Source organism: Lathyrus oleraceus, chromosome 3 (assembly GCF_024323335.1).
Source record: "Lathyrus oleraceus cultivar Zhongwan6 chromosome 3, CAAS_Psat_ZW6_1.0, whole genome shotgun sequence".
Classification (NCBI taxonomy): Eukaryota; Viridiplantae; Streptophyta; class Magnoliopsida; order Fabales; family Fabaceae; genus Lathyrus; species Lathyrus oleraceus.
In genome coordinates, this window is record NC_066581.1 from 232,338,628 (window position 1) to 232,349,454 (window position 10,827).

A 10,827-nucleotide genomic window follows, 5' to 3' on the forward strand; every position below is an offset into this window, starting at 1 on the left:
TCCTAGGGAGCCCTTTTCACAATTTGTTGTAAGGTAGGTTGGTATTTGTGAAAAATTTATTTGTGCAAACATGATTGGGGAGATGAGAGAAGAATGTACAAATTATTTACAATTTTTATGTTTGAATGGATAAACCCACTGCCTACGTACCATCTTAAAAAAGATTAGGATCAAAACCTCGTAGTTCGGGGTAAAAATCTCAAAATAAGTTGGTGAATTGATTGGTCCAAAAGCCTTAAGGTCTTTTGTTATCCAAGGGAGAAAACTCAACCTAAAACCACAAATCCACCATGTGAGGAGAGCTTCAACATGCTAGTGAGGGGTTAACCCTATAATAAGCATGGAAGTCTTATGGTCCATCACTAAGGATATAGGTGAGTATTATATCAACCTCAAGGATAACTCAAACCTAATAGCTAATGTTTATGAAAAGCTTTGGCAAAAGTGGCCATTGAAACCCCAAAAACAATTGAGTGAGTTGTATTTACCAATGAAAAGTATTTACAAAATATGGTCAAAGTTGACTTAAGGATTCAATTCAAAATAAGTGTTATGAAAAGAAGTTTGAAAATCAAAAGCATAGTGCTTAGGTTTCTAATTTTGAAAACAAATGTTAATATTTGCACAAAAGTTTTGGCTTGGGTTAGAGTGGAGGGAAGAAGAAGAATGGTTAAGTCCTAAACATACTAAGATGAAGGAAGAGAAATAAAACCACAAATGGAGTTCCCTTCTTGAAATCATAGTGATGATCCAAGTAGCTCCCATCCTTTGGAATAAGTAAGCAAATAAGCAAATACTCAAGCAATCAAGCACACAATCAAACAAGATCCTAGGAATCTTCCAATGGCTTTTGTATCTCTCACTTTCGATGCTCATGACAATGGTTCTTCAATTTGGCTCAATGTTGGAATCCCTAGCATAAGAACACACACATCAAAAGGTTCTATAATACAAACAAAGAATGGACAAGAGGGAGTTTAAAAATTAGGATCCTTTCAAGTTCATCTTCAACATTAAGCATTCTAAAGGCATGAGGCCTAGTTGCTCTTTGACATTTATAGCACTCTAAAGGCATGAGGCCTAGTTGCTCTTTGACTCCATTTTGCATAGGGAATGTCCTAAAGTCTAAGTCCTTTTGTCCATTTGCATTTGGTGCACAACAATCAAAGCAAAACAAGCACAATAGTATATACACAATTATGTGCTCAAGTGAGCAAAAGGCAAATTGCATTAACATAAACATGAGCTCAAGTGAGCAAAGGGCAAAACCAAATGAAATATGTACAAGATATTAAATTGTATAAAGTAAATTTCAAGAATTAAATAACTTGAAGTAAAAGTTAATGGTCAATAGTTAGTGTTAGTGTGCCATAAGGAAATTTAGCGCCATGTTAAGCAATCGTAAGTGGACTAATGTAGTAGTCACACCTATCTGAGGCCGGTCAATAAAAATATAGGCAACAAACACAAGTTAGAGACCTTGACTAGTAAGCCAAGCTCCTACAACTTGCCATGCCAAAAGAAAATGAGAATGATCTTGTATTGATTTAGGTTTTTTGCTTGATCAAGAAGAAACCTATCCTTAATTCAAAGCCATTCACTTGATCTATGATCAAGATGAATTAGATTTGAATCAAGGAAGGTTAAACCTCCCATACATCAAGGCTAACCACCAATCTTTAACTCATTGATCAAAAAGAAAAAGATGAAGAAGAAGATGAATAAGAATGTACATTAATGGAATTCAAATGAAGTAAGTAAAGTACATTGACCAAAGATAGATGGAATCAAGGTCAAACAATAGTAAACAGAAGCAAAATGAAACTTAGAAGTTAAGAAACAAATAAAATATTTTTGGTATTTTTCAAAATTAAAATAATACTTGAATTAAAATAAACAATTAAAGGTTAAAATTCAAATCCATTTCAAATTAACTTTGAAAAGTCCAAAGGGATCATCCTAAGTTCAACAAGGTCAAACAAAGTTTGACAAAAAATTTCAGCATTTTTAGAAACCAGAAACTATTTTTAATCAATTAAAAATGCATAAAAAATAACCTAACTGAACTAAAATATCAAATAAATCATAAATCAATTAATAAATTGATGAGAATATTTTTCATAGATCCATCATCATTCAAAGAGGTTAAGAAAATATTTTTGCACTTTTTGAATATTGGAAACTATTTAAAATGAATTAAAAATAACCAAAAAAGAGAAAATTCACAAAACATATCAAATGATCGAATAAAAAATATTAAAAATCAATTTTAGAAACTAGAAATTAAAAGAGAAATAATGCAATTGGTCCCATATTTTTTGGAATTAAAATGAAAGAGTTATAATTTTTTGAAATAAAATGGAATTAAGAAAATAAAATGGATTAATTCGGAAAATAGAATAAACCACGTGTGTTGGATGGAATCTCATTAATTGACCTAGCACATCTAATGGTCCACATGCGCGCGCTCACCATGAGTCTAAGTCAATGAGAAACATCCAGCATTAAATAAAGTCATAAGATCTGATGGCTATGATATAAATTGGAGATCAGATCCTAGGGTCCACAATTGATCTGGCAAAGAGACGGTGGTGTACACCACCGTCTTCTCCGGTGAGCTTGTATTTTCCGGCCAAAGTTGTCGACATGAAAACTTAACCAAATGAAGTGAACCTCATATCATTGGAAAGCTGGGGTGATGTACATCACCCCTGTACCATTGGTTTTCCTTCTAGATCCCCATAGGAAGAGAAATCAAAAGAGGAAAATAATGGAGTTCAAACTGAACTTGATGATTTTTCAAAATTAAAAGTACAATTCAAATGCCTCTGATGAGAGGACTTCAACTAAACCAATAAACACAAGAAACAAGCAAGAATCAATGAGTTTCGAAGAAAAAAAGTTTGGTTATCAAACTTGGAAATGTAGATCTGTGGAGCACAATTCCTCTCAACTCTTGATTGCAATTTACTTTTGGGATGAAGATGAAGCAAGGCCAAGGAATTTTAAGTCCAGTGATCAACCAATGAAGTTGACAATTGGATCTGAGGTTTTGAAATGAAAGAGAGAAATTTCTTTAGGTGAGGTTTTGGATTCAATTTTGCAGCATATCAGGTGCCTTCAGGTTGGAAAATAGTGAAGCTGAGCTCATGTATTTATAGCAAGGCAAGGTGGAAGCATGGGAAAATCATGTGCATGAGTGAAGAGGGCCTCCATGCATGGGCCTATACAGGCGCATGGAGGGCCCAAATTCAATGCCAAATGAGTATTCAGGTGTAAACAAAGTGAATTGGACGTGTACATGCAATTGATTTGGAGTGTGCAAGAAGTTTTCAAATGGTTTCCATAATTGCACCAAAATCTTCTCATCTTCGAAACTAGCCCTTACCAAAATGAAACATGGCCTTGTGGGTAATGGTTGGAAAGGTCTTGACACGAGAATCAATTGTTATGTTGAACAAAACTTCATTTGGAATTGGGAAATTAGTGAAAATTGGTCATAAAGTTCAAGGTGCAAAACATGTGCATGTGAAAATTTCCAAAATGGACCAACTTCAAGCCCTTCTGTTTCAATGATGAAAGCTCCAAATTACAAAACCTTCAACATAAAAGTTGTAGATCTTTTCAAGAAAATCAATTTGGACTCAGATTTTGAATCATTTGGATTTTTAATGAGAAAGTTATGGGCACTTGAAGTTGGACTTTTTCAAGATTCAATGGCTTTGGTCCAAAGTGACCTATAATGTTTTACATTATCACATGTGTTTCTTTTAGGATTATGAAAATTTGTTCAACATAACAAATGAATTAGACATCTTAAAATTTCCAATTCATTTGATACCACCTCAAAATCATAAAAAATGAGTGAGTTAGATCCTTGGGAAGTTGACCTAAAATTAGGGTTTCAGTCAAAATGACCTATAATGTTTTGAAATGAATGATGACCTTCCAAGATTAAAATCAATTTTTGATGAACATTAAAGTTGTTCATATGGTTCTTAAGAACATTTTTTTCTTGGGGTAATCTTCATTTTACAAACACATTAAAAGTTAGGTCTCAATGTATTTCAAAATAGTCAGATGAATTGACTAATCAACTTCTCAAGTCCAAACCTCAAACCTTGATGAATTGATGATTGAAGACACTCAAATAAGCTCAAATATGCATGAAATGATGAATGAAAGAACTTACCTTGATTGTATTTGATCATGGGTTGAGGTTGCTTCATGAGCAAGGCACAATTGATGCACAAATGAATTAGGGTTTCCTTGGGAAACAATCCTCAAGCCCTCTGGTTTTCTTTGATCAAATTGAAAAATTGAGATACTAGGGAGGCATATATGATAAATGAGATCTTTGGGAACCATTGTCATACTTGCTTTCACTTTCACCTGGCCATATCAATGAGCATAGGGTCTCCTAGGAGCCTCAGATCTTATGATTGCTCAAGCTACAAAACAAAAGAAGTTAGTGACATATTTTTGTAATTTTGGTTAGTAAACAAAATAAGAAAAGCAATAATATACAATTCAAGCATGCTTGGTGGTCTCAAACCAACTCACAAGTCCCACCCAAAGGTTAAGGAGCCAAGATGCTATGATCCTTGAGGCAAGTGCAAATGCAGTGATATGATGCCATGAGGGATCTTAGGGTCAAAATTATGGTCTTACAAACGTCGCATGGCTCGATGGTCGTCTTCCTCATCCTTGGAGACGAACATTATCAATCAGACCACTTTCCTGTCCCTTATAATAATGTTTCAACATTTGTTCGTTCACCTTGAATGTATCCCCATTATTTGGATTTTTCAGTTCGATAGCTCTATGGGGAAACACTTTGTGAACCACAAATGGACCCGACCACCTGGATTTCAACTTTCCTAGAAATTTTTTTAATCTGGAGTTGAACAAGAGCACCAGTTGTCCCTCGACAAACTCCTCTCTCTACAGCTTTTGATCGTGCCATTTCTCTGTCTTTTCTTTGTAGAGCTTGGCGTTCTCATATGCTTGATTCCGAAACTCCTCTAACTCATGGAGTTGAAGGATTCGGGACTCACCCACTTTAGCCAGATCATAATTCAAGAATTTGGATGCCCAAAATGCTTTGTGCTCCAACTCTAGTGGCAAGTGACAAGCCTTACCATAAACCAACTGATACGGAGACATACCTATGGGAGTTTTGAAATCCGTTATGTACGCCCATAGTGCATCTTCTAATTTTAGTGCCTAGTCTTTCCTAGATGCGCAAACAGTCTTTTCCAATATTTTCTTTATCTACCTGTTGGAACATTTCGACCTGGCCACTCATTTGAGGGTGATACGGAGTGGCGATCTTGTGTTTAACATTATACTTCTTTAGAAGATTCTCCATCAGTTTGTTCAAAAAGTGAGTGCCTTCATCTATAATAAATGCTCTTGGCACCCCGAATCTGGAAAAGATATTGTTCTTCAGAAATGTCACAACCACTTTAGAGTCATTGGTGGGCAATGCTACAGCTTCCACCCACTTTGATACATAGTCAACTGCTACCAAGATGTAATTTTTCCAAAAGATGGTGGAAATGGCCCCATGAAGTCTATTCCCCAGACATCAAACAATTCAACCTCCATCATAGCATTTTGCGACATTTGATTTCTCTTAGAAATATTTCCCGTTCTTTGACATCTATCGCATTCTTTGACGGTGTCATGGGCATCTCTGAACAATGTGGGCCAATATATGCCTGATTGAAGAACTTTGGCCTCTGTTCGGTCACCATTGAAGTGTCCTCCATAATCTGAATCTTGACAAGCTCTAAGTACATCCCTTTGCTCCTCCTCCGGGACACATCTTCTGACCATCCCATCCACCCCTCTTTTGTATAGGAATGGGTAATCCCACAAGTAAAACCTGCAATCATGAACAAACTTTTTCTTTTTGTTAGAATCAAAATCGTTGGGGATTACACCCCCCCACCAAATAATTCGCGTAGTTTGCGAACCACGGGATACCGATAACAACGAGGATGTGTTCATCAGCGAACTCATCCTTTATCGGTATCTTTTCTTCTGTTTCTTAAATTGGTGACATGCGGGATAAATGATCTGCCATTATGTTTTCACACCCTCTTTCGTCTCGGATCTCTACATCAAATTCTTGGAGGAGTAAGATCCACCTGAGAAGTCTCGGCTTAGAGTCTTGTTTAGAAAACAGATATTTCAAAGAGGCATGGTCCGTACACACTACAACCTTCGATCCTAACAAATATTGCCCGAACTTGTCAAATGCGTAAACCACAACCAACAACTCTTTTTCAGTGGTTGCGTAGTTCATCTGTGCATGGTTCAACACATGACTAGCATAGTAAATGACATGTAATAACCTTTCTCTTTGCTGTTCTAAGACTTCCCCCACAACAATATCACTAGCATCACACATGATTTCAAATGGAAGAGACCAATCGGGGGCAATAACAATGGGTGTTGAGATCAGTTTTCTCTTCAATGTCTCAAAGACCATGGTGCATTCTTTGTTGAACAGAAACACCTTATCTTTAACCAATAGAGTGGTCAGCGGTTTTGCAATTTTTGAAAAATGTCTTATGAAACTGCGGTAAAAGCCTGCGTGTCCTAAGAAACTCCTGATACCCTTCTCATTAACAGGGGGTGGTAGTTTAGATATCACTTCCACTTTTGCTTGGTCAACTTCAATTCCCTTGTAGGAAATTTTGTGACCCAACAATATCCCCTCACGCACCATGAAGTGACATTTCTCCTAGTTCAGAATTAAATTCATTTTCTGTCACCTGTCTAAAACAAGAGAGGGATTAGTTAATCAGTTATCAAATGAGGATCCAAAGACCGAGAAGTCATCCATGAAGACTTCCATATGCTTTTCGAGCATGTCGGCGAAAATGGAATTCATGCATCGTTGGAAGGTGGCTGGAGCATTACACAACCCGAATGGCATTCTTCTATAAGAAAAAACACCATACGGGCATGTGAATGCTGTCTTTTCTTGGTCTTCCAGAGCTACAGCAATCTGATTATACCTGGAGTATCCATCTAGAAAACAGTAGTAATCATGTCTGGCTAACCTCTCTAACATCTTGTCAATAAATGGTAAAGGGAAATGGTCCTTCCTAGTTGTTGTGTTCAACCTTCTGTAGTCAATGCAAACATGCCACCCGGTTATGGTCCGAGGAGGAATTAACTCATTTTTTTCATTCTTTATTACGGTGGTCCCCCCTTTCTTAGGGACAACATGAATCGGGCTCACCCACGAGCTGTCAGAAATAGGATATATAAGACCCGTGTCTAACAATTTCACCACCTCTTTCCGAACTACTTCCTTCATTACAGGGTTGAGTCTTCTCCACGGTTGGACTACCGGTTTGTGGTCGTCTTCCATGAGAATTTTATGCATGCAAACAGTAGGGCTAATACCCTTCAAATCTTCAATTGCCCATCCAATAGAATTTTTGTACTTTTTCAAGACTTGGATGAGCTTTTCTTCTTGGATATTCTGAAGGCTCGAGTTTATGATAGCAGGACATTTTACTCCAGGTTCGAGAAAGACATATTTAAGATTGTCAGGAAGTTGTTTCAACTCTATTTCCTTCTTTGGTTCTTCATTCTCCTCACTGGAGGGAGGTAGGTGTAAATCCTCCCACCGGCATGGTCGAGATCCTTTCCATGGGGGTTGTGCGTCCAACAAGGCTAGCACTTCAGATTCCCCGTTATCCACCTTTTTATCCGAGGTTTGAAAGAGCTACAACTTTTATGAAGGAACTTTTTTCATTTGAAGTCCATAGAAAAAGTTATTCAGGGTGAAAGAAGTGAACATTTGACTTGGGACTTAGAAAATTTTCAAATATGTTTGATTTCCCAAACTTCCACCTCAAAATTCATCATGATCCAGGCTTCAAATGAAAAAGTGTTCAACATGAAATTGTTCCCCTTTATCTGACCTTTTCAAAAAGTCCAAGATCATCTCATTTGGCCAAAGAATGAAGGACTTGCGCATGAGTGCAATGTGAGGTACCATTTGGAAGAAATTCATGATCCAATTCAATTCAACAATGCATGGCTTAATGCAACACTTTTAGCATGACATGTTCACACTTTTGGACCTTTGCCAATCATTCTTTGGGCTTTGTACACACCCATGGAAGCTCATGTAGGAAGTTGCTAATTTTGGAAATTAAAATGAAAGTGTTTGGAAAGCATGTGCATTGGTTATAAATAGAGAAGAAATGTGATCAGAACTTCATCAACACCTTGCCTAAGCTTTGCCAGACCAAATCATACCCTCAATTGCATAGAACTTCTGAAGATTTCTTTTGAAATCGAGCTTGAACTTCATCTTATGTTTGGAAGTTCAAACTCCAAAAACTCACTTCCCTATTCATCTCAATCGGTTTCTACAAGCAAGAGGAAGAGAAAGCAAGCAAATCCAGATCAAGATCAAGTGAAATTGAATCAACTCGAAGGTGATTTTTCAGAAACTTCATCTTTTCGATTCTTTCTCAATTCTTCACCATTATTTGTGATTTTTGGTTGGCTGAAGTCCTACCAATGTAGGCAAGAAGATTGAGTTTCTTTGAAATCAAATCGAAGCAACTCAGTTCATGATCCTCAAAATTCAAATCCCGGTATCTTTTTATATATTTGGAATTGGAGAAAATTGAGGCCAGATTTGTGCTCCTGAGCATTTTTCCTTCAAATTAGTGTATTCATTTTTCATTTTTCATAAAGTTAATCCTGAACCAGACCGGCGGTGATCACCGGAGAAGATGACCGGAGCTAGGGCTCCGGTGGTGCATTGGCAAAGTCCAAGCCATCTGATCTGATTCAAATGTTTTAATCTCAAGTGTTCATTATGATTACCACGCGTACAACGCATTGACCAAGGCATATGGTGGAACGGCACGTGTGGCTGTCATACCCCAAAATTTGCCCGTTAATCTTGCAAGACATTTTTCAAGGCACTCCAACTCATTTTTCAAGACATTGATCTTAAAGGAACAAAGACCCAGCACACAGGTGGCCAAATCCAGAAAATGACTTAAACTGGCTTGCTCGCTAGGCGAGCAAAATCCTTCGCCTAGGGAACCCTTCGCTGCACCACTCGCCTAGCGAAGCTTGCGAATACCAGAAAATTTTGGGCTTGATTCTGAGCCCACCAAGACACAATTATTATAAATACCAGAACTTCATACACAGAAAGAGATACACAAAGAGACAGAGGGTGGACAGAGAGGGAACATGCAAACCCTAACAGAGGCAACCGGAAAAACCCTGGAGGCTAACGAAGAGAATTCAGAGTAAACCCCGGATACCCCGAAGGAAACTCATCTTCACAAAGGTTACCTCCGCCCCACTCAATCTGGTACAAACCATAAAAGTGATCTGCAAGTCCAACGGTGCAATTGCAATTGCAAACAGGTTTGTCACACCCCCACTATTTTATGCTCCTAATTCGACATCTTCAAATACATGAGGCATTATGATTGAATTTCTAAATGTATCATTAGGTTTTACATATGAGTTTAAATATGCATGAATGTGTAACACAATATCTTGAATGTTTAACCATGTAATTTTTGTAATGGATGCCATAGGGTTTGGGGTTCCTAAAATCGCACTGTTATCAAAGAAGAACTCAAAACCTGCAGCCGTTCGCCAGCACTTCGCTGAGCGAACATGTAGCGAGGGTTCGCCAAGCCTTCGCTAGGCGAGGCAGTAGCGAACATGACAGTATTTGTTTTTTTTTCATTCGCATTCTAATCTGTTATGTACTTGATTGACATGTTTTCTATTGCATCTACACGCTGTTTGCCTGACACTATTATTGTTGTGATTCTTTTGTTTGGTGCAACTCGTGGTTGCACCCTAGCTTGGTATTCTAACCCGTTTGTTGAATTTTTGTGAGGTTTCACATACTCCTGAAGAGACAGTTTGCTAGGTATTCCACTTTATTTGTGGGATACCCTTGTGAAGATTCATTTTAATTACTTGACTGATTACATTGCCTTCGAACATATGATCTGGGCCCTCTCTTTGTTACCTTACGATATTACGGCCATGTCCCGCGAATGTGAGGATACCCTTAGCAAAGACCCTTCGGTTAAATCATCATAGTCCCTCGGATGTTGCCTTCGGATACATGACTTTGTCCCTCGATGACCCTTCGTGGTAGCCTACGGTTAAATGATGATCGTCCCTTCGAATGCTAAGGTATCCTTACAAATGTTGCCTTCAATGACCAATCGACGACCCTACGATGTCCCTTTACATCCAAAGGATAAGACTACTTACTTCTCAATAGTAAGGACAGTTTTACCCTCCTAAGGATAGGAAATACCTATAAAGACCTTGGTGAAGTATAACTCTTAAATGCTTGCTCGCAGCTTAAATCACCTCACACTTTTCAAAACATCTTTTAGAAAATCACCACTTGGTATACATTCGCACCAGAATCATTGCCGAGTTATATTTTTCTAAACATCTTTCAAAATCAAACGAGATAAACACTTTGTATACATTCATACAAGAATCATTACAAAGTTAAACTCTCCTTTCAAAATATTTTCTAAACACACCACATCTCTCAAACACTTTCTGGAACAAAGAAAACATAAGTGAGTTAAGCAATTAAGAGCCCATGGATAACCATGGATACAAAGGGTGCTAACACCTTCCCTTTGTATAATGTACCTCCCGAACCCAAAATCTAATCAAGGTCTTTCCTGTTCTTTTCCGCCTTTCCTTATTGGATAAAAGAAAAGTCGGTGGCGACTCTTGCTATCCGCGACATTTGCTTTCCAAAGCAAAAACACAAAAGTC